This window comes from Cygnus atratus, chromosome 14, assembly GCF_013377495.2.
Source record: "Cygnus atratus isolate AKBS03 ecotype Queensland, Australia chromosome 14, CAtr_DNAZoo_HiC_assembly, whole genome shotgun sequence".
Classification (NCBI taxonomy): domain Eukaryota; kingdom Metazoa; phylum Chordata; class Aves; order Anseriformes; family Anatidae; genus Cygnus; species Cygnus atratus.
Genome location: NC_066375.1, coordinates 2,501 through 25,255, shown reverse-complemented (window position 1 = coordinate 25,255; position 22,755 = coordinate 2,501). Strand labels below are relative to the sequence as shown.

At 51.0% G+C, this 22,755-nt stretch overlaps 4 long non-coding RNA genes across 12 annotated transcripts; all 4 read left to right on the top strand.

Moving 5' to 3' along the window:
• The first annotated feature begins 981 nt into the window (after positions 1–981).
• LOC118254914 (uncharacterized) lies at positions 982–6,940 on the top strand. 7 transcript variants are annotated; one of them, XR_004780804.2, is made up of 8 exons: positions 982–1,089; positions 1,557–1,677; positions 2,294–2,777; positions 3,057–3,123; positions 3,572–3,713; positions 3,972–4,474; positions 4,560–4,603; positions 5,923–6,940. It is a non-coding gene; the product is annotated as an uncharacterized LOC118254914 (long non-coding RNA). The 7 variants fall into 7 exon arrangements; XR_004780803.2 differs by having other exon boundaries at positions 3,975–4,474; positions 5,923–6,939; XR_007708849.1 differs by lacking the exon at positions 3,572–3,713 and having other exon boundaries at positions 5,923–6,939.
• A 2,498-nt stretch (positions 6,941–9,438) lies between these two features.
• On the top strand, positions 9,439–11,388 carry LOC118254902 (uncharacterized). Its single transcript, XR_004780800.2, has 4 exons — positions 9,439–9,500; positions 9,628–9,687; positions 11,150–11,188; positions 11,259–11,388. It is a non-coding gene; the product is annotated as an uncharacterized LOC118254902 (long non-coding RNA).
• Positions 11,389–13,545: 2,157 nt separating this feature from the next.
• LOC118254901 (uncharacterized) lies at positions 13,546–15,127 on the top strand. Its single transcript, XR_004780799.2, has 5 exons — positions 13,546–13,587; positions 13,670–13,721; positions 13,818–13,868; positions 13,957–14,088; positions 14,222–15,127. It is a non-coding gene; the product is annotated as an uncharacterized LOC118254901 (long non-coding RNA).
• A 186-nt stretch (positions 15,128–15,313) lies between these two features.
• On the top strand, positions 15,314–18,945 carry LOC118254900 (uncharacterized). Of its 3 annotated transcripts, none has more exons than XR_004780797.2 (7): positions 15,314–15,347; positions 16,652–16,717; positions 16,883–16,935; positions 17,035–17,087; positions 17,187–17,421; positions 17,598–17,668; positions 18,514–18,945. It is a non-coding gene; the product is annotated as an uncharacterized LOC118254900 (long non-coding RNA). The 3 variants fall into 3 exon arrangements; XR_007708844.1 differs by having other exon boundaries at positions 17,035–17,100; XR_007708845.1 differs by having other exon boundaries at positions 17,018–17,100.
• The last annotated feature ends 3,810 nt before the right edge of the window (positions 18,946–22,755 follow it).

Below are 22,755 nucleotides of genomic sequence, written 5' to 3'. Positions count from 1 at the left end.
GGGGAGAAAATGGGGGGCCCACTGCTGAATGAGATGGGGGACCAAATGACACAGAAAATGGAAAAGGCTGAAATACTGAACTCCTTCTTTGCCTTAACCTTTACCAACAAGAGTGGCCGTCAGGAATCTCAGGTCCCAGACAGGGACCAGGAGGCAGTGTGGAGCAAGGACTTTTCTTTGGTGAAGGAAGATCCGGTCAAGGAATACTTAAGCAAACTGGACACATGGGCCCTGATGGAACGCACACGCAAGTGCTGAGGGAGATGGCATCGTGAGGCCATTCTTGACAAGGAGACTAGAAGTGCCCAGACACTGGAGGAAAGCAAATGTCACTTCTATCTTCAAGAAGTTTTTTAGGAGTCAAGCTAGCTTCTGATATTTGAGAAAGGCACAAAGCAACACTAAATAACCTTAACTGTACCTTGGAGCCTGGGATGCACATCCCTCTCCAGTGAAGCTAGATAAGACAAATAGTGCTTTTATTCTCCATCTGTGTGTTTGTGTGTACCATCTGGGTGCATCTGAGAAAAAAATTGTTCCGTACCGCTTAGAACACTTGGTCTTATACAGGTCTTTGCAGCACCTGAAGGAAGTCCAGTGGAGGAAATGTGGATCAGAAAGGCTGTCTTTAAACATCAATATACCTTCTGGCAGCAGTGCAGACGTGAACAGGCCTGGCTATCTCAATATATTTGTGACCCCACTCCAAGCCCATATCGTTGACTTTGTGATCACTCCCTCTCACATCACTTCATGCCGCTTGTTCAGCTGCCCCGTGCATCGCTGCTTCACAGGTCTGCTGGTTACCCTCTCCCTCCACCTTCCTTCCTGCTTTAAAGCCGTCTTTATGAGGTCAGCCGTGGTAATGGAAAAACTGGCGCGGGGCGGGGCGAAGCCCGGCCTGCCCCGGGAGCTTTCCGGGGGCCGCCTCCGGCCCGCTCCTGGCCAGTCGGAGGCAGCAGCGCGCGCAGCGCCGCCTGCAGACGTCATCAAGGCGCAGCCCCGTCGCGCCTGGTGACGTCCGGGGCGCGCGGGGCGTGAGGCGGCGGCGCGGTCCCGGGGCGGCGGGAGGGAGGCGTCTGAGCTGCGGTGAGCGCCGGGCCCTCGGGGCCGTGTCCCGCTCTTCTGCGTCCCGGGCCCTCCCGGCTCAGCGCCGCATCCGCCCGCCCTCTTCTTCGGCCCCCGCCGCCTTCCCTTTTTGCCGGCCGGCCGTCTGCCTGGCTCCCGGTCCCTCCGCCGGCTCTCCACCCGTGCTTCCCTTTGTGGCGTTCTTTCCGCTTCCTTGGGCACTTGCTTCTCGCACAGTGCTGCCTGTCCCTCTCTCCCGCCCCTAGCTCTGAGCCCCGGCACTCACTTCGTTTTTGCTCTTAAGTCTCACTCTCCTGTTGCCTGACAATGTTTTTTTTTTTTTCCGTAGCCCCCTGTCCAGTCCTTCTTCCTATAACACCGTTGCTCCCCATCAGTTATACCCTGTGTACCTCTGTCCTAGTGCTCTCTTCCTTTAGCTTTCACGCTGTCCTGCTGCCCGTCCCTAATTTGGGATTCCTCCATCTCAGTCCCATGGACCACCCTGCTACAGCACAGTGAGCAGGTGGCTGTGTGTCGCACAGTTGCCTACTGGAGTCAAACCGTGACAAGGAGGTTATTTGCATTACAACCCTGTATCTACAAAAACAGGTAACAGTCCCTGTGCGTTTAGGGGTATAGATTTAACTACACTGTAAAACAGCTGCTGAAACAAGGAGGTAGTATGATTTGATTTCACTTGGACTAGGAAGGAGAAAGGTCACTTCCTTGTCAGATCCTCAGGAGAGGAATTAGTCTTATTGCACAAAATACTTAGAATCATAGAATGTCCCAGGTTAGTTCTGTGAGTACGCTCCTGTGGCTGTCAATGCAGGAAGGCTAACATTTCAGAGTTCTGGTAAAATCTGTTATCTAGAAAGTACTACAAACCCATATGTGAAGTAGTGCCAGGGAAAAATTGTTCAAAGGTATCTGCTGCATCCCTGTCTTCCTGTAGTGTTTTTTCTGATAATAGCCCTTGTTACAGGCTGCTTCCTAACAGAAAAAGAAAGTGACATGCTCATAAATACAAGGTTTGATTGTTACTCAAGCTAATGATTGTTCCTTTATCTTGAATTGAATTTTTGTGCAGCGCTATGTTTGCAGTGGTAACCTTGCGGCCGAGGTGTTTTTGATTAGAAACGATCTTAACTGTAATAGTGAATTCACTGAGTGTGGCTTTGTATAATGACTCCCACGATCATAACATCTTTCTCCTTTGTCACAGGAGAAAAGCGCTTTCCAGAGAGATGGATAAGGAATTAATTATACCTCTGCCTCATCCTGTGAGACCAGAAGACATGGAGTAACTGTAAGCTGCGATTCTCAGGAGACATACTAAGAGTCTCGGGTTCCTTTTCTGCCTGCCCCCCAAGGCCTTGGGCACGTTGGGTTCACCCTGGGAAGGGCACGTTGCTCAGGGCAGTTACTTCCTCCCTGAGACGACGTGGGGTGTGTTTTTGTGCTGCACTTGTGGTTTTCCACGTGGTTCGCACTGCTTCCATTATTGAGAAAACGGTTTGGGAAGCTGTGTCTGCCGTTTCTCAGGATTTTCTGCCACCACCTGCTGGCAAAAAAAAATCAGTAACGCAGGTGGAGCCATGTAGGACTTCTCAGAGGTAAGCCTTCGACGTACGGGGACCCCTAAACTCGTGCGCCGAGCATGCAAGACAAAAGTCCGTGGCACAAAGATCAAGGACGACTTCTCAGAGGTAAGCAGCTTTCCCTTTGTTTCCCCATCCTCTCAGGAGCCCTCTTTATGATGCTTGTACACACTTCAGGCTCACAACACTCATTTTCTCCTCTACTTAGTATTCCTAGTCCCTGCCTAACCCGCCCTCCCTCCCCCCACTTTCCAAAGACCTACGTGCTCTGCTCAGGTCCCTCCTGAGGTCTTACAGATCTTGTAAATCTGCTCAGCATCCTTTCCGGTTTGTACTGTGCCACTATTTTTTCACTGCTCCTTTTGAGAATGTCTGTACCCTTTTCAGATCTCGATTGGGTTGGCTTTTTTGTACCCATCTGCACAGCCTTTTGTTTTTCAGATAGTCTACTAAGGTATGTTACTTCTCCGCTGAGTTATTTTACTACATTGAACTGTATTTTTGTGGTTTGTAATTTGTTACACTCCTAGATTATTTCTACCTATGTAAAGAAGGGTTTCAGCTAATTACAGTCAAAAACAGTTTTAGTTACCTACTTGGTCATATTGTCGTTACAATAATCAGAACTGAAGCAAAAGCACAGGAATTGTTGTCTCTAGTAACACTCCACGCACTGTTGAGCTAAGCCAAATAAAAAACGCAGCTGCTGCTCTCTTTATCCCTTCATGTGCTTTGCCCCTCCTCTTTCCCAGGTGATTGGGGCAGGGTGCTGGGTGGGGCCTAATGGTATATGAGCCGCAGGTGTCCTATCAGAGAGCTCATTCTGCCTGAGCTGCTCTTTGGGGTAAGTGCTTTGTTTTTCCTTCGGTCAGTTGCAGGTCTTTTTTTTTTTTTTTTTTTAGGTGGGTCAGAGTCTAGGGGTTGATGCGTTTCCAAGTTGAAAGAGATAAGTACATCTATTTAAAGTAACATCTAGTAGGATCATTTAAAGTAAACTAATCTATATAGTAGTAGATGCCTTTATTGCATGCAGCTCTTCTTCAGGTGAGTAATTCTTATAAGTAATTGTTTTCCCATGTTTTGGTCATGATGTTTGTAGTGTGCCTTTTTATGTGTGTGTTTGGCCTGGAGCTGTCCTGCCTGGCAATTAGTGATGGTAGCTAAAGTGGTGGTTCATCAGTGCAATAATACATTGTCCTGACTTTTGGGAAAGACATCTGGTCTGTCTCTGGGCGAATGCTCAAGCTCTGGGCGAGTACTCAAGGGCAGCTGGCACAGAGTCTTTTTTTCTTTTTTTCCTAGCAGTAGGTAAACCTTAGGAGGAATCGGTCAAAGGAAACAGCAACTGTCAAGTTCTTGTTCGGCAAAAAACTGTCAAGTTCTTGTTCAGCAACTCGGTGACTAATTTGATCTACTTCTCAGATGTAGAGGCAAATGGACTGCTCTTTTGAAATGATAAAATAAAAAACATGAAGTTTGTCAAATGTGGCAGTGCCTGTTTGCATTCTGTTTATTGCTTTGCCAGTGGTAGATAACACTTATAAGGAATCGGTCAAAGGAAAGAGCGCCTTCTGGAACTGTGAAGCTCTGCGTTGGCAACTCGGTGACTGGCTTGACCTGCTGTCCATCATCAGAGGGAAGCGGACTGCTGTTTTGAAAATAAGAAATAAAAAAAAATATATTAAAAATTAAAAAAAATTAGGGTGCCGCTCTGTGGCACCTGGAAGACTTCCACTCTGTGTGGCAGTTAAAAGAATGTGATTTGGAGATGGAGAGCAGCAGGGGTAAAGCAGCTGGGAAGACAGGTATAGGTATTACAGTAGGTAGGCTGTGGTTATGAGGTGCCTCAGGGTGTGCTTTTCATCTTGTTTCTGCCCTTCCATCCTGCAGCCTTGGAGAGGTGAATTCCCCATGTTGTGGAGTGGTGCAAAAAGGTAAGAGGGTTGTCAACCCGATCGGTTTCCTTCACCAAAGCTAAGGCAGGTCTTTCAAGAGAAACAGCCTGGTTGCCTGTGCTGTACTCTGCACGCTGTTGACCTAAGCCACACCAAAAACAGGGCTGCTGTTCCTCCTGCTCTCTTTACCTCTTGTCATGCATGGCCCCTCCCATTTCCCATGTGATTGGGGTGGGGTGCTGGGTGGGGTGCAATGGTATATGAGTTGCCGGCATCCCATCAGAGAGCTCATTCTGCCTGGGCTGCACTTTGGGGTAAGTGCTTTGTTTTTCCTTCAGTCAGTTGCAGGGGTCTTTAAGTGGGTCAGAGTCTATGGACTAATGGGTTTCCAAGTAGAGACCGGTACGCACATCATTGTGAGGTAACAACTAGTAGGATCTGTTAGAGTAAACCAATCTAGTAATAGGTGCCTGTATTGCATGCAGCTCTTCTTCAGGTGAGTAATTGTTACAGCATGTTTACGGATAGGATGGCAACGTTACTTTGTGTGTTTGCTTTGTGGTTCGGGGTCCCTTATGATTTTTGCAGAATTAAGGCAAATATTATCAAAGTTATAACGTTGGTGGCAAAGTGATGGAGCAGGGTTTAGGAGATAAGTATCATCGAAGCTCCCTGTATAAGCATGTATCTGAAAACAGCAGCAGTAGGCGTGTAAGGTGTAGTCTTTTTCAGGGTTAGGGACAGTTTGTTCTATTTTTGGAGCTTTTGCCTGCGGTTTGGCTGGCTGTAGAGTCTTTAGACCTTGCAGCCTTCTAGATGTGAAGTGCTTGGAATTCACACAATAGAGGTATGTTTAGGAGGTGTTGCCGGCTAACTTGTTTTTGGGAAATGGTGGGGTACGGTTCCTCGACCGCATAAGCACGGTAGTATTACCAAGAGACTGAGCAAGGTCACCTTTTTCATCTGTAAAGGGTAAGTCTGTGATTGCTGCCGCCAGGGCACATTTTCGTGCCCATCACTACAGTTATTTTACTACATCAAATAGAGTAAAATTCCAGTTTCTCTTTTAGAGGTGCTATAGGTGGCTTCAGAGAAGGGGTGGAAGCATCTGCCATGTGGGGTAGGTAAGCAGCTGAGGTAAAGGAGCAGATGAGAGTAACTGTCCTAAGGGTGCTGTGGCTTTTGCTGCTGTGGTTGCTTTCTCTTCTGTTTATCAGGTGCCATAGGCAAGGTGGGCTGTGATAGTCTTCAGAACAGGAGCAAAGCAGGTCACTTGAATGCTGTTTGGTTCCTGAGACAGGTGTTGTAGAGGAAAAAGGTTGTCTGGTGTGGCAGTTCCTGATGGTGGTCTTCTTCAGTAGGTGAAGAGGTGCCTGAAGCCCCATGCTGTGGAGCCTGAGCACGCCTCGCGGAGGATGAAGCCTGCTTTCCAGCAGTTCCCAAAACTGTGTTGAGGCTGAAATGCTGTGTCTGTGTTTGGGTTGGGGTTGCACCTTGGTGAGTGTAGGGATGGGTTTTAAGTCGGTGCAGCAGAGGGCCAGGCTCCAGTGTCCTGTAGTGTGTTTTGACCCATCAGCGTAGCCTTTTGGTTTTCAGATAGCCTACTCAAGTACGTGATTTTTCCTGCGAGTGATGTTATTACATGGAATTGACCTTTTTTTTTTTTTTTGGCGTGTAATCTGTTATGCTCCTAGATTTTTCTTTCTTTGTAAAGAATGGTTTGAGCTAATTACAGCTGAAAAAATTTCAGTTGCTTGCTTGTCATATTGTCCTTTCAATATTCAAAGCTGCAGCAAAAGCCTGGGGATTGTTGCTTCTAGAAACACCCCATTTCTCTTGTCTGCAGTCTGCATGCTGTTGAGCTAAACCAGAATAAAAAAACAAACAAACAAAAAAAACCTGCTGCTGCTCTCTTTCTACTTTCTTGTGCTTTGCCCCTCCCCTTTCCCAGGTGATTGGGTTTGGGTGCTGGGCGGGGCCAAATGGTATATGAGCCCCAGGTATGCCATTAGAGAGTTCATTCTGCCTGGGCTGCTCTTTGGGGTAAGTGCTTTGTTTTTTCCTTCAGTCAGTTGCAGGGTTCTTTTGGCAGGTTGGAGTCTATGGATTTCTAGATTTTAAGTGCTTGGAAATCACTTACTAGAGGGATATTTAGCAGAGGTTGCTGGCTCACTTGTTTTTGGGATGGTGGGATACACTTGTGTTTTTGGGTTATATTTGAATCTCTAGATGTATCAAGCCACTTGTGTAACTCTCCGGAGGACTAAAAAGAGCTTGATTACACGCTACAAGAGGCTTGACCACATAGGCACAGTATTACCAAGAGATTGAGGAGGGTCGTGTCAGAGTTACCTCTTTCATCTGTAAAGGGTAAGTCTGATTTTGGCGCGGCGCCGCCCGGGCAGCTTTTGGCGCGGCGCCGCCCGGGCAGCTTTTGGCGCGGCGCCGCCCGGGCAGCTTTTGGCGCGGCGCCGCCCGGGCAGCTTTTGGCGCGGCGCCGCCCGGGCAGCTTTTGGCGCGGCGCCGCCCGGGCAGCTTTTGGCGCGGCGCCGCCCGGGCAGCTTTTGGCGCGGCGCCGCCCGGGCAGCTTTTGGCGCGGCGCCGCCCGGGCAGCTTTTGGCGCGGCGCCGCCCGGGCAGCTTTTGGCGCGGCGCCGCCCGGGCAGCTTTTGGCGCGGCGCCGCCCGGGCAGCTTTTGGCGCGGCGCCGCCCGGGCAGCTTTTGGCGCGGCGCCGCCCGGGCAGCTTTTGGCGCGGCGCCGCCCGGGCAGCTTTTGGCGCGGCGCCGCCCGGGCAGCTTTTGGCGCGGCGCCGCCCGGGCAGCTTTTGGCGCGGCGCCGCCCGGGCAGCTTTTGGCGCGGCGCCGCCCGGGCAGCTTTTGGCGCGGCGCCGCCCGGGCAGCTTTTGGCGCGGCGCCGCCCGGGCAGCTTTTGGCGCGGCGCCGCCCGGGCAGCTTTTGGCGCGGCGCCGCCCGGGCAGCTTTTGGCGCGGCGCCGCCCGGGCAGCTTTTGGCGCGGCGCCGCCCGGGCAGCTTTTGGCGCGGCGCCGCCCGGGCAGCTTTTGGCGCGGCGCCGCCCGGGCAGCTTTTGGCGCGGCGCCGCCCGGGCAGCTTTTGGCGCGGCGCCGCCCGGGCAGCTTTTGGCGCGGCGCCGCCCGGGCAGCTTTTGGCGCGGCGCCGCCCGGGCAGCTTTTGGCGCGGCGCCGCCCGGGCAGCTTTTGGCGCGGCGCCGCCCGGGCAGCTTTTGGCGCGGCGCCGCCCGGGCAGCTTTTGGCGCGGCGCCGCCCGGGCAGCTTTTGGCGCGGCGCCGCCCGGGCAGCTTTTGGCGCGGCGCCGCCCGGGCAGCTTTTGGCGCGGCGCCGCCCGGGCAGCTTTTGGCGCGGCGCCGCCCGGGCAGCTTTTGGCGCGGCGCCGCCCGGGCAGCTTTTGGCGCGGCGCCGCCCGGGCAGCTTTTGGCGCGGCGCCGCCCGGGCAGCTTTATCTCAGATCGAGCTAACGAGCAGCTGAGGTAAAGGACCTGGAAGAGGGAGGTATTGCAGCAGGTACGCTGTGCCTCTGAGGTGCCTCAGGGTGTGCTTTTTCTCTTGTCTCTGAAGGTGCCTAGTGCAGTCTTGGACAGGGAAATCCCCGTGTCACGGAGCAGTGAGGGAAGGTGAATGTGTTGTCAGCCTAGTCGTTCCTTAACCGAAGTGAAGGGATATAGTGGGTTTACGTGGCAAGGTTTTGGTAGCCGGGGGCTCTAGGGGGGTGGCTTCTGTGAGAAGAATCTAGAAGCTGCCCCATGTTAGGTAAGGGTCCTGCTGCCGAGCGGAGCTAATAAGTGATGTTGTTTGCGCCTCTGTGAGAGCATATTTAATTAAGAAAGGAGGAAAAAAAAAAAACAAAAAAAACCACGCTGTGCCACACAGCAGCTGGGAGAGCGAGAGGAGTGAGGAACAGCCTTGCAGGTGCCAAGGTCAGTGAAGAAGGAGGGAGAGAGGTGCTCCAGGTGCCGGAGCAGAAGCCCCCTGCAGCCTATGGTGAGGACCATGGTGAAGCAGGCTGTCCCCCTGCAGCCCATGGAGTACCACGGTGGAGCAGGGTTCCACGCTGCAGCCGGTGGAGGAGACCACGGTGGAGCAGGTGGACCTGCACTGACGGAGACTGCGGCCTGTGGAAGACCCCTGCCGGAGCAGATTCCAGGCCAGACCTGTAGACCGTGGAGAGGAGACCACGCAGGAGCAGGTGAGCTGGCAGGAGCTGCTGCCCGTGGGGGACCCAGGTTGGAGCAGTTTGCTTCTGAGGGATGGACCCCAGGTATGGACCTACATCTGGAGCAGTTCTTGAAGAGCTGCTGCCTGTGGGAAGCCCATGCCAGATCAGTTCACCAAGGACTGCATCCTGCGGGAGGAACCCCACAGCACAGGGGATGAGGGCGTCCGAGAAGGAGTGGCGGTGAAGAAGCGCTATAGACTGACTGTAAACACCGATCACCTGCACTGCTGGGGGGGAGAAGGTGGAAGAGGGTGGTTGAGGGGGGAAGGTGCTTTTGGTTGCTTTCCTTTGTTTCTCGCTTCTCTAGGTTGTGTAGTAATAAGCAATACATTTTACTATCTTCCTGTGCTGAGTGTGTTTTGCCCATCACAATACTTATTGTGTGATCTCCTCATCCTTATCTCAACCCTTGAGCCCTTTTCATCATATTTTTCTCGCTGTCCTTCTTTGAGGAGAGGGAGTGAGAGAGTGGTTTTGGTGGAGCTCAGTCGCCCACCCCTGTAAAACCACCACAGGGGAAGATGTTCAGGTGTTTCCTTCTCAGGGTCTGAGCTGAGGCTGTTTGGGACAGAGGAGCAGTGTGGCAGGTGGTCGCTTGTGAACACAGTGATCATTTTGTCCTTTAGTAATCCCAGGTGGCATGGGTGATGCTGGCTGTTCCTTTCGAGCTTGGATCTAACTTCCAGGTACAGAGGCAAGTGGACTGCTGTTTTGAAACGATAACATTAAATATGGGGTCACTTATGTTGTTGAAGAATGGGTGCTAATGCTTGCAGCTGAATGTTTATCTTCTGACTGTTTTCCTTTGTTCAGGCTGAAACACAGTGTGCAGTACAGGACGTCACAACCCAAGCTATCTTTGGAGTGACTCTGGTGAGTGAACAGAGGTAGCTGTTATTTTTGGCTGTGGCTGTGACTGCAGTTATTTTACTACATCAAATAAAGTAAAATTCCAGTTTCCCTTTTAGAGGTGCTATAGGTGGCTTAGGAGAACAGGTAGAAGCATCTGCCATGTGGGGTAGGTAAGCAGCTGAGGTAAAGGAGCAGATGAGAGTAACTGTCCTAAGGGTGCTGTGGCTTTTGCTGCTGTGGTTGCTTTCTCTTCTGTTTATCAGGTGCCACAGGCAAGGTGGGCTGTGATAGTCTTCAGAACAGGAGCAAAGCATGTCACTCGAATGCTGTTTGGTTCCTGAGACAGGTGTTGTAGAGGAGAAAAGCTTTCAATATTCAAAGCTGAAGCAAAAATAAATAAACCACAGCTGCTGCTTCTCCTCTTTCTACTTTCTTGTGCTTTGCCCCTCCCCTTTTTCAGGTGATTGGCTTTGGGTTCCAGGCAGGGCCTAGTGGTAACTGAGTCACAGGCATCCCATCAGAGAGCTCATTGTGCCTGAGCTGCGCTTTGGTGTAAGTGCTTTGTTTTTCCTTCAGTCAGTTGCAGGGGTCTTTAGGTGGTTAAGAGTCTATGGACTGATGCGTTTCCAAGTAGAGACCGGTACGCACATCATTGTGAGGTAACAATTAGTAGGATCTGTTAGAATAAACCAATCTAGTAATAGGTGCCTGCATTGCGTGCAGCTCTTCCTCAGGTGAGTAATTGTTACAGCATGTTTATGGATAGGATGACAATGTTACTTTGTGTGTTTGCTTTGTGGTTCTGGGTCCCTTATGATTTTTGCAGAATTAAGGCAAATATTATCAAAGTTATAACGTTGGTGGCAAAGTGATGGAGCAGGGTTTAGGAGATAAGTATCATCGAAGCTCCCTGTATAAGCATGTATCTGAAAACAGCAGCAGTAGGCGTGTAAGGTGTAGTCTTTTTCAGGGTTAGGGACAGTTTGTTCTATTTTTGGAGCTTTTGCCTGCGGTTTGGCTGGCTGTAGAGTCTTTAGACCTTGCAGCCTTCTAGATGTGAAGTGCTTGGAATTCACACAATAGAGGTATGTTTAGGAGGGGTTGCTGGCTAACTTGTGTTTGGGAAATGGTGGGGTATGCTTCCTTTTTATTTGGGTTATCTTTTAATTTCTAGATATATCAAGCCACTTGCATAACTGTCCAGAGGCTTCACAAAGAGCTTCAGTATGCATCGCAAGGGGCTTGACCGCATAAGTGCAGTATTACGGAGAGACTGAGCAGGGTCACCTTTTTCATCTGTAAAGGATAAGTGTGTGATTACCCCTGTTGGGGCTGCTGTGCATTCATGGCCTTTTGGCATTTGTGGACCTGAGGGTGTTTTTTTATTTTTCTGGCTCTCGTCTCTGTGTTTGAGTCCTCTGCAAGGAGCTGTACTGTTTGTGTGTCCATCACGGATGTGACCTTCTCTTTTTGTTTCTTGTAGCGCAGGGCATGGGCACGGACACTTGAATGAGGCACGAGGGTGAGTGGGCGGCAGTGTGGGCCCTGAGTTGGTCAGTGGATTGTGTTAGTGTGCTTTGCCTGTTGGGCAGGCTTTGGAAGCACCTTGCGACAGCAGAGTACATCTCCTGCCACGTTCCTGAGGTGCGCCAGGCATCAGCGGTTCCAGTTCCTGAAATGCTGGAGATGCTCGGAGTGCAAGAGGAGTTGGGAGCGTGATGCATCTCCTTGGTATGTTAGGTGAGCGAAGCGGTGGTACTGGGTTGGGGAACGTGGGTCTGGGGCTTCTTGGCTGTTGGGGTAGGGGAGGAAAGAAGAGGATTGGGTATAGACTGTTTTGTGGATTGTCACATTTGTTTGTTCTTTCTCCTCGGTCTAAGCTACGTGACCTTGGCTCAGCACGGTAAACGGAAGCGCTAAGCCTGGATCGGGAAGGTGAGTGGAGAAAAGTTGGAAAAAGGGCATTGGTTTTGGTTTGGTAGTCTATCGGTCCCACCTCTGGGTGAGTCCTCTTTTCCGGGGACGAAGAAGATACTGGGAACATCCTAGTTGGTCTCTGTGGTCCACCTTGAGGATGGATTCAGACCCCTGAGAATTAAGTCCAGGGGCAAATACTGTGTGTTTGGGGGTGGTTGGCAGGGGAAGGCAGGCAGTTGTCTAGAGTTTGTCTATCTGACTTCAGTAGCAGAGCAGGTCAGTGGGCTACTGTTTTGTTTTTGAGGTGGGTGTTTCACTGGAAGAAGTTTGGCTGGTGTGCCAGTGCCTGATGGCACTTTATTTCTGCAGGCGAAGAGGAGCCTCATGCTGGAAGCAATGTCCTGGCTAGCCTTTGTGTTCCTTGATGAGGATGGAACCTGCCTCCCATCATTCCCAAGCTAAGTTGGGGGGCAAGTGCTATGTTTGCTTTCGGGTTTTGAATGCACACATAGGGCGAGGGTCTGTGCTTTTAAGTCATTGCAGTGGATGGGGCATTTTAGGATTGATCATGGTCAGACAGAGTGTGTGGGGGGTGGGATTCTGTCAGGTACAGCTTGAGCACGTGCCAGGCAGGGCAGTTCCAGCTTGGTGTCTGTGTTCTGTGTTGTCTGTGCTGTGCTGTTGCTCTTGATGCTTGGCAGGCCCTGGGGAAGCCATTCTGAGGGCGTTGAACACTTGACCTCACTGGAATAATGTTGATGCTCAATTGGAAGCTGAGCATTTCTTGTCTTGCAGTGGGAGCCTAAAGAAATCATTTCTTCTGTGCATGTAATTTTTTTTGTATCAAATGTTTCTTGATGTGATCATCACATGTTACGTGCTCCTCAGGTCTTGATATCCTCATTGCCTTCTTCCACTGGACAGATTAGATGGGCAACTTGGTAGCCACACTAAAGGTCCTAAATGCTTGTTTCATCATCGTAGGGCTGATCTGAGCACTTCTTGACTTGCAGTTGCAGCCTAAAGTGCAGATGTTTCAGGTCTTGTGCATCATATTCAGTTTCAGATGGCATCTGTTTCCATCCTCACTCTTGCAGAAGTCATCTGGGTCGCATCAGGAGCTCTTGCTTGGGAGTTCATTTCCGAAGCATTTTTCTTATGGGGTTTGCACTCCCCATCCTTCTGGTCTCTTGTCTTAAAGGCAGGCTTTTTATGCCTCCATCATCCCAGTTCTGGCAGTTGCTTCCAGTCACATGTTGTGACATTTGAGTCTCTCCTTGGGACTGCTGCATGGCACCTGTTCTCTGACTTGCTGTCGCCATAGTGCTTCCTTCTGGGAGTCATTTTATTTTGCGCATTGTGTTCTGTGTTTTGTTTGTAATGTTTGTAGCGTGCCTGTGTGTGTGTGTTTGGCCTGGAGCTGTCCTGCCTGGCAGTTAGTGATGGTAGCTAACGTGGCGGTCCATCGGTGTACTAATGCATTGTCCGGACTGTTTTGGCAAAGACATCCGGTCTGCCTCTGGGCACGTACTGAAGGGCAGCTGGCACAGTCATCTCAGTGGTGTTTGGCAAATGTGGAGGGGGAGACCTGAGCTGCTTGCAAGCAGCTGTTTGCATAGTGCTTGAATAGTGCTAGAGGAGAGGTCTGTCGTTGAATCTTGAAGGCTCGCAGATGTGGAGTGTGTGGTTTTTTCTTTTTTTTTTTTTTTTTCCCCTCCAGTCCTAGATAAACCGTAGGAGGAACCGGTCAAAGGAAAGAGCTCCTTCTGGAGCTGTCAAGCTCTCATTTGGCAGCTCGGTGACTGGCTTGGTCTACCTCTGAGGTGCCGAGGCAAGTTGTCTGCCGTTTTGACACGGTAACATTGGCAATGGGGTCCCTTGTGTTGTTGAGGGATGGGTGCTAATGCTGGCAGCTGAATGATTATCTTCTGACTGTTTTCATTTGTTAAAGCTTAAACGCAGTGTACAACCTGGGACGTCACACCCAGAGCTGCCTCTGGCAAGGTGAGCGATGAACAGATGGAGCAGTTATAGTTGGGTTGTGGTTCTCACTGTCACTCTAAGTGTCCCCTCTCTTCTGTTTTAGAGGTGTCGTAGCTGGCTTAAGAGGGTAGATGGAAGTATCTGCCTCGGGGTAGGTAAGTGGGTAGAGGTAAGGCAGCAGGTGAGAGTAACTGTCCTAGCCGTGCTGTGGCTTTGGATGCTGCCTTGGTCTATGCTTTTCTTCCTCTTAGACAGGTGTCTCGCAGAGGTTCAAAGGAGCAAACTGCATTCTGAAGAGCTGCGTAAGTAGGGCGGCTCATCATGAGCTGGGTTGGAGCGGAATGGCCAAGTAGCGTGAGGTGACTCTGAAGGGTCTGTCTTGCTTTGCAGGTGCCATGGCAGGCTTTCCACACAAGTGGCTGAGGACTTGAGACCAGAGAGTGACAAGGAGCAGCACGTGCAGGGATGGTTTCCAAGCGCTGCGGTTGCTTTCTCTTCTGTTCATCAGGTGCCACAGGCAAGGTGGGCTATAACATCAGTCTTTAGAATTGGAGCAAAGGAGATCACTTGCATGCCGCAGGGCATCTGAGAAGGGTGTTTTAACAGGAAAAGTTTGTCTGGCATGGCGGTGTCTGATTGCAGTGTGTTTCCGCAGGTGAAGAGGTGCCTGGAGCCCCATGTCATCTAGCCTGCATGTGCCTTGAGGATGAAGCCTGCTTTCCAGCAGTCCCTAAAGCTAAGTTTGGCCCGAAATGCCCCGTCTGTGTCTTGGGTGGGGTTGTACCTTGGTGTCTTGTGTGATATGTGCATGGGGATGGCTTTTAAATCAGTGCAGCAGAGGAACAGAATCCAGTAACAACTGGGTGAAGAGGCCCTGGGTTAATCCTTTTCAGCCTAGTGTGTGCCAGGCAGGGCAGTTCCAGCATGTGTTCTATGGTGTATGTTTGTTTCTGTGTACTATAGTATCCATTTATCAGGTCTTGTTCCCATAGTTCTTGGCTTCTGCAGTGCTTGCTGAGCACCGTATCATGGGTCTTAAATGTATTGTCTGGTTGGCACGGGACTAGTAATGAAGTGTTTCTTGTCTTTCATTGGGACTTTAAAAGGCTGATCTCTCTCCAGAGCTTGATGTAGTCTACATTTCTTGATGGCGGCCATCACGGCCCTCAGTCTTGGGCTTGTGTATGTTCATGTACAGTTTGGGAGCATGGCTCCATGTGGTTTGGGGTCCCGGTTCTGTGGTTTTGGACTAATGTTTCTGGTTTGGGGGGGCGGATGTGGGTGGCTCTCTGCATGGTGCTGCCCCGGCCTGCCCCACCGCTGTGTGGTACCGCCCCAGCCGAGTTGGAGCACGTGAGCAGCTGAAGAAAAACAGCTAGCGAAAGAGAGGTATTGCAGCAGGTAGGCTGTGCCTGTGAGGTGCCTGAGGATCTGCCTTTTCTTTTTTTTTTTCTTTTGTGGGTGCTTCCTGCAGTCTTGGAGAGGTGAATTCCCACATCGTGGAGTGCTGAGAAAAGGCGAGAGGGTCGTCAGCCCAGTCAGTGTCCCTAAGCAATGACCCCTAAGGCAAGTCTTTGAAGTGTTTCCCCTCTGTTTTAGTAGGTGCTGTTGCAGGCCTTCCTCAGAACCTGCTGAGGGTCTGAGGTGAAGCTGGGTGGGATAGAGGAGCAGTGTGGCAGGTGATTACTTGAGAACACAACGATCATTTTATCCCTTTGTTTTCCCAGGTGGTGTGGGTGATACCGGCTGTACTGTTGGAGCTTGGACTCAGAGAGGAATGGGTGAGCACAACCGTATGTTGCTTCAGTGATAGTCAGCATTGCGGAGGAGGTGGGCATCAGGGCTGGTGTGCTAGTGAATGCTGGAACACAGTTTTTGCAGATGATGATAAGCCTGGCAATGGGCTGAGATGTCTCCCAGTGGCTGTGCATTTCTTGAGGTGGAGGGAATTTACCATCCAGCAATCTGAGAGCTAAGTTTAGGGGCACCTGGTATTTGCATGTGTGGAGTGGCTGATGGGAGCTGGGAGCCAGAGCAGCATGGAGCCAGCTGGCTGAATATACTTGGTGCCACTGTGAGTGTGGTTCAGGCTGGGTCACCTTCAGGCTGCTTGAGGCTGGGTCACCAGGCTAATAGAAGGAGCAGGGGGTATTTTGTAGCATGAGTGTATGTGCCAGGCAGGACAGTTCCTATCTGTCCATCTGTCTTGTAGTGCTGCTTCTGTAGCGTGTGTTCTGTGTTATGCGCTCCTCGGGTCTCGATATCCTCCTTGCTTCTTGCACTGGACTGACTAGACTGGCAACTTGGTAGCAGCGCCGAAGGTCCTAAATGCTTGTTTTGTCATCATGGGTCTGATCCGAGCACTTCTTGTCTTGCAGTTGCAGCCTAAAGTGCAGATCTGTTTCAGGTCTTGTGCATCGTATTCAGTTTCAGATCGCATCTGTTTCCATCCTCACTCTTGCAGAAGTCATCTGGGTCGCATCAGGAGCTCTTGCTTGGGAGTTCATTTCCGAAGCATTTTTCTTATGGGGTTTGCACTCCCCATCCTTCTGGTCTCTTGTCTTAAAGGCAGGCTTTTTATGCCTCCATCATCCCAGTTCTGGCAGTTGCTTCCAGTCGCACGTTGTGACATTTGAGTCTCTCCTTGGGTCTGCTGCAGAGCACCTGTTCTGACTTGCTGTCGCCATAGTGCTTCCTTCTGGGAGTCATTTTATTTTGCGCATTGTGTTCTGTGTTTTGTTTGTAATGTTTGTAGCGTGCCTGTGTGTGTGTGTGTTTGGCCTGGAGCTGTCCTGCCTGGCAGTTAGTGATGGTAGCTAACGTGGCGGTCCATCGGTGTACTAATGCATTGTCCGGACTGTTTTGGCAAAGACATCCGGTCTGCCTCTGGGCACGTACTGAAGGGCAGCTGGCACAGAGTCATCTCAGTGGTGTTTGGCAAATGTGGAGGGGGAGACTCGAGCTGCTTGCAAGCAGCTGTTTGCATAGTGCTTGAACAGTGTGCTGGAGGAGGTCTGTTGAATCTTGAAAGCTTGCAGATATGTGGTTTTGAATTTTTTTATTTTTATTTCTTTTCCCACCCCAGTAGAGGGTAAACCTTAGGAGGAACCAGTCACAGGAAAGAGCTCCTTCTGGAACTGTCAAACACTCGGTAGGCAACCCGGTGACTGGCTTGATCTACTTTCCAGATGCTGAGGCAAGGGGGCTGCTGTTTTGAAATGATAAAATTAGAAATGGGGTCCCTTGTGTTGTTGAGGGATGGGTGCTAATGCTGGCATCTGAATGGTTATCTTCTGACTGTTTTCATTTGTTAAAGCTGAAACGCAGTGTACAACACGGGACTTCACGACCAGAGCTCCTTTTGGCAAGGTGAGTGATGAACACATGTAGCAGTTATTTTAGGGTTGCGGTTGTCACTGCACTTACTTAACTACACAAAATACAGTTAAAGTCCTGTTTATATTCCAGATGTGTTGTAGCTGGCTTAAGAGAGCAGATGGAAGCCTCTGCCTCGAGGGCAGGTGAGGGGGCAGAGTAAGGGAGCAGATGAGAGTACCTGTCCTAGCTGTGCTGTGGCTTTGGATGCTGCCGCGGCCTATGCTTTTCTTTTTCTTTCGCAGGTGCCTCGCACAGACTCAGAGGGGCTAAGCTGCACTCCTGAAGAGCAGCACGAGAAGGGCAGGCTGGTCGTGAGTGGGGTTGGAGCAGGATGGCCAAGTAGCACAAGGTGACTGCGAAGGGTATCCATCTTGCTTTGCAGGTGCAATGGCAGGCTTTCCACAGAAGTGGCTGAGGATTCGAGAAGAGGTTACAGAGCATCAAGGAGCGGCACGTGCAGTGATGGCTTCCAAAACGGTATGGTCGCTTTCTCTTCTGTTTATCAGGTGCCACAGGCAAGGTGGGCTGTGACATTAGTCTTTAGAATCGGAGCAAAGCAAGTCACATGAATGCCGCAGGGCATCTGAGAAGGGTGTTTTAACAGAAAAAGCTTGTCTGGCATGGCAGTGCCTGATGGCAATGTGTTTCCACAGGTGAAGAGGTGCCTGAAGCCCCATCCTGTCTAGCCTGCGCACACGTCGCTAAGAATGAAAGCTGCTTTCCAGTAATTCAGACAGCCAAGTTACATCTCAGCCTCGAGCATCTGGGGACTGTGCCTGTGCTTTTGGGCCTGTCTGTAGCATTTGGCACCTGCATTAATACTTTCTTGGCATATGTGCAGGCTTCTGGGGCCTGTGTCTTGGGGGGAGGGTTGGGGCCAGTGTCTGGGGGGGGTGTGGAGCTGCTTGTACACCTTCGGGGCTTGCATCTTGGGGGGTGGTTGTGAGCTGCTTGTACACCTTTGGGGTCTGCAGCTGGGGGGAGGTGAGAGGTGCTTGTCTACTGTAGGTGCCCATGTTGGGGGAGTTGAGAGCTGCTTGTACACTTTTGGGACCTGTGTCTGGGGGGGTGTTGCGAGCTGCTTGTACACCGTAGGGGCCTGCAGCTGGGAGGGGTTGTGAGTTGCTTGTAGATGCTAGGGGCTTCCCTCTGTGGGGCTTTGGGGCCTGCCTCTGGGGGGATGGGGGGGTTGGGAGCTGCTTGCACACCCTTGGGGCCTGCCTCTGGGGGGGCTTGGCGTCTGCATCTGGGGAGGGGGGCGTTTCAGTTCATGGGGGGGGGTTGGGAGCTGCTTGTGGACAGTTGGGGTCTGCATCCAGGTGTGGTTGGGGCCTGCGTCTGGGGGCAGTTTGGGGCTTGCTCGTAGACTTCTGCAGCCTGCGTCTGGTGTTTGGGGGCTTTGCTGTAGTGTTTGGGGCCTGCATTTTGGCTTTGGGATGTGCTTGGGGCCTGCGTCTGGGGCTTTTCTGTAGCATTTTGGTCGTGTGTTTGTGATTTGGGGTCTGTATCCAGGGTTTTGCCTTTTTGTAGTTTTCAGCTTTGTGTCTGTTTCTTTGTTGGTTGTGTAAGGAATGGTCCAGCAATTCGTGCCACTAAGGGATTTGAAGGGTTAACATTGAGGCCTGGGTTTAGGTGATAAGAGAACAAAGGGATTTCTTTAGAGAAAAAACTGCTGACTCTGCACGGACGTGCAGTAACTTCTGACATCCGGCCAAGAGACCACCAGATAAGGAGGAAGAATATGAGCCTCCCGTCCGAGCGGCCCCCAAGAGACTACCAGAGACTGATAAGCAGGCGCCCTTGGGAGGACTTTGGATTCGGGAAACCAATTATAATAACCCTGCCTCTTTTTAAAGTAGTAATAAATATGAAGTAGCCTAGGAGTATAAAAAATCAGCCGTCTTACGTAACGGGTATGCGTCTTGGCGGAGCAGAGACTCCCAGCGCACCCAGCGCTGTTTGCTTGCCTCTATTCGTTTAATAAACTAAACTTTGATTGCAGGCCTTTTTGGGACTCAGTCATTATAACAGTTGTCTGGGGTTAGGGGCAGTTTGGGGTTTGGATCGTTAGTCAGTGTCATTAGCGTTGGGGGGTTGATATGAAGGGTTAGGGTTGTGGTTAGAGTTGTTAGGGTTAAAGGGAATAAGGATTTTAGGGTAAGGGGATCAAGGTTGTGGGAATAAAGATGTTTTTGCACGGAGTTACATCGTTTAGAGAGGGAAGGAAGGTGGTATTGAGATATGCTTGCAGTGATAAGAAAGCTTAAAAGACAACCTTGTAAAATGCAGACAACCACAATCCTTAGAGCAATTGGGTGGAAATCCCAGTGTAAGAAACATACCCACCTCAAAGAGGAAAACAGTCAAGAAAAAAAGAAAATTGACTTGTAACAGGCCAGCAGCTGTGTATTTTCTGTGAAGCACCGGATAGATTGCGAACCTGGATTACCCAGACAATGGGGAAACTGGGGAGGGTCCCGGTCAGCGAGAGGAAAAAAAAAATTTATATGAACTGTGTTATGGAACTAGTAGGGGGCTTGTGGGACGCCTGCCATTGCAATCGTGAATAAAAATGCTACTTCACTGAGATCCTTGCCTGAGCCTGTGGTATTGGTTACAGAGTGTTTCTAACAAGGTGTTAGGGTTTTAAGGTTTCAGGGCTAAGGCACTAGGGTTGGGTTTCAGGGTTAGGGTTTTCAGGGTTTAGGGTTAGGATTTTAAGGTTGTTAGGGTCGGAGTTCTAATAGTTAGGGTTTGGTGGGGTTAGGGCTTCAGAGTTTTTGGGGCTTTAGTGGTGATAGGGGTTTTAGGGTTAGGGTCTTAGGGTTTTATTTGTGGTCAGGTATTTAGGGTTAGGGTTTTAAGGTTTTAATTTTTTTTCAGGTTAAGTTATCCAGGGTTAGGGTTTTGAGGGTCTTAAGTTTTTTGGGTTAGGGGTTTTAGGCATAGGTCTTTACAGGTTTAGCGTGGTAAATGTTATTGGGTTAGGGCTGTAAGGGTTTCTAGGGTTTTTAGGGTTAGGGATTTTAGGGTTAGGTTCAGGGGATAGGGTTAGATCAGTGGGGGCCTTAGAGTTAGGGGTGAGGGTTGATAAGGGTTAGGCCTAATATTAGGGCGGAAGGCCAAAATAGGAGAGTGGGGCCCCCCCAAAAAGATTGATGGGTCGAAGCCCCAAATTAGGGGAAGGAACCTCAAAATTGTGGGGTCCCCCAAAACTGGGCAGAAGAACTCTAATATTAGGGGGAAACCCAAAAAAGGATGGTGGGGGGACTCTAAAATGGGGGGGACCCCCAAAATTGGTCGGGTCCCTTAAAATTAGGGGAGGAAGCCCCAAATTAGGGGGGATTGAACCCCCAAAGTGGGGGGAAGAACACTTAAATGGAAGTGTGCAATTCCAGAATTGAACGTGGACCCCTCAACTGGGGGGGACTCCCCAAAATTGGGGGGAGACCCCCCCCATAATTGGGGTTAAAGGCCCAGAACTCGGGGGGCGAAGCCCCAAATTAAGGGAAGGAACCTCAAAAATGTGGTGAGAAGACCAAAATTTGGGGAAATAACTTTAATGTTAGGGTGGCAGGCCAAAAAACGATGGTGGGGGACCCCAAAATTGTGGGGGGCTTGGAATCGGGGGGGAATCCCCAAAATGGAGGGGGAACCCCAAAACGGGGGGGGGCGAAGCCCCAAATTAGGGGAAGGAACCCCAAAATTGTGGGGAAGAACCCTGAAATGGAGAGGTAAAAACCCAAAATTGAGGGGAAACCCCCAAAACGGAGGGAAAAAAACCTCCATAAACAGAAAACGGCAGGTGGAATGTAACAGAGCAAATAATGGCGTCCTACGGCAAGCAGCGAGGCTCAATTTTCCGGAGAGTGCTGGGAAATGTAGTTGTCAGGCACTGGGCTTCCGGGAGGCCATATTGGTTTCCCAGAGCATGCCGGGAGATTTAGTTCTCGGGCACTGGGCTTCCGGCAAGCCATATTGTTTTCCCGGAGCATCCCGGGAGATGTAGTTTTCCGGCACTGGGCTTCCGGGAGGCCATATTGGTTTCCCAGAGCATGCCGGGAGATTTACTTCGAGGGAACTGGGCTTCCGGGAGGCCATATTGGATTTCCAGAGCATGCCGGGAGATGTAGTTTTCCGGCACTGGGCTTCCGGGAGGCCATATTGTTTTCCCAGTGCATGCCGGGAGACGCTGTTTTCCGGCACTGGGCTTCCGGGAGGCCATATTGGTTTTACAGAGCATGCCGGGAGAAGTAGTTTTCCGGCACTGGGCTTCCGGGAGGCCATATTGGATTCCCGGAGCATGCCGGGAGGACGTAGTTTTCCGGCACTGGGCTTCCGGGAGGCCATATTGGATTCCCGGAGCATGCCGGGAGACGTAGTTTTCCGGCACTGGGCTTCCGGGAGGCCATATTGGATTCCCGGTGCATGCCGGGAGAGGTAGTTTCCGGCACTGGGGCTTCCGGGAGGCCATATTGGTTTCGCGGAAGCATGCCGGGAGATGTAGTTTTCCGGCACTTGGCTTCCGGGACGCCATATTGGTTTCCCGGAGCATTCCGGGAGAGAGAGTAGTTTTCCGGCACTGGGCTTCCGGGAGGCCATATTGGTTTCCCGGAGCTGCGGGGAGTATTTTCCGCATGGCTTCCGGAGGCCATATTGGTTTCCGAAGCTGCCGGAGATGTAGTTTTCCGGCACCGGGCTTCCGTGGCCATCTTGGGTGCCCCGAGCATGCCGGGAGATGTAGTTCCTGGACATTGCCCTTCCGGGAGGCCATATTGGATTAGGGTTAGGGTTAGGGTTAGGGTTAGGGTTAGGGTTAGGGTTAGGGGTTAGGGTTAGGGTTAGGGTTAGGGTTAGGGTTAGGGTTAGGGTTAGGGTTAGGGTTAGGGTTAGGGTTAGGGTTAGGGTTAGGGTTAGGGTTAGGGTTAGGGTTAGGGTTAGGGTTAGGGTTAGGGTTAGGGTTAGGGTTAGGGTTAGGGTTAGGGTTAGGGTTAGGGTTAGGGTTAGGGTTAGGGTTAGGGTTAGGGTTAGGGTTAGGGTTAGGGTTAGGGTTAGGGTTAGGGTTAGGGTTAGGGTTAGGGTTAGGGTTAGGGTTAGGGTTAGGGTTAGGGTTAGGGTTAGGGTTAGGGTAGGGTTAGGGTTAGGGTTAGGGTAGGGTTAGGGTTAGGGTTAGGGTTAGGGTTAGGGTTAGGGTTAGGGTTAGGGTTAGGGTTAGGGTTAGGGTTAGGGTTAGGGTTAGGGTTAGGGTTAGGGTTAGGGTTAGGGTTAGGGTTAGGGTTAGGGTTAGGGTTAGGGTTAGGGTTAGGGTTAGAGGGTTAGGGTTAGGGTTAGGGTTAGGGTTAGGGTTAGGGTTAGGGTTAGGGTTAGGGTTAGGGTTAGGGTTAGGGTTAGGGTTAGGGTTAGGGTTAGGGTTAGGGTTAGGGTTAGGGTTAGGGTTAGGGTTAGGGTTAGGGTTAGGGTTAGGGTTAGGGTTAGGGTTAGGGTTAGGGTTAGGGTTAGGGTTAGGGTTAGGGTTAGGGTTAGGGTTAGGGTTAGGGTTAGGGTTAGGGTTAGGGTTAGGGTTAGGGTTAGGGTTAGGGTTAGGGTTAGGGTTAGGGTTAGGGTTAGGGTTAGGGTTAGGGTTAGGGTTAGGGTTAGGGTTAGGGTTAGGGTTAGGGTTAGGGTTAGGGTTAGGGTTAGGGTTAGGGTTAGGGTTAGGGTTAGGGTTAGGGTTAGGGTTAGGGTTAGGGTTAGGGTTAGGGTTAGGGTTAGGGTTAGGGTTAGGGTTAGGGTTAGGGTTAGGGTTAGGGTTAGGGTTAGGGTTAGGGTTAG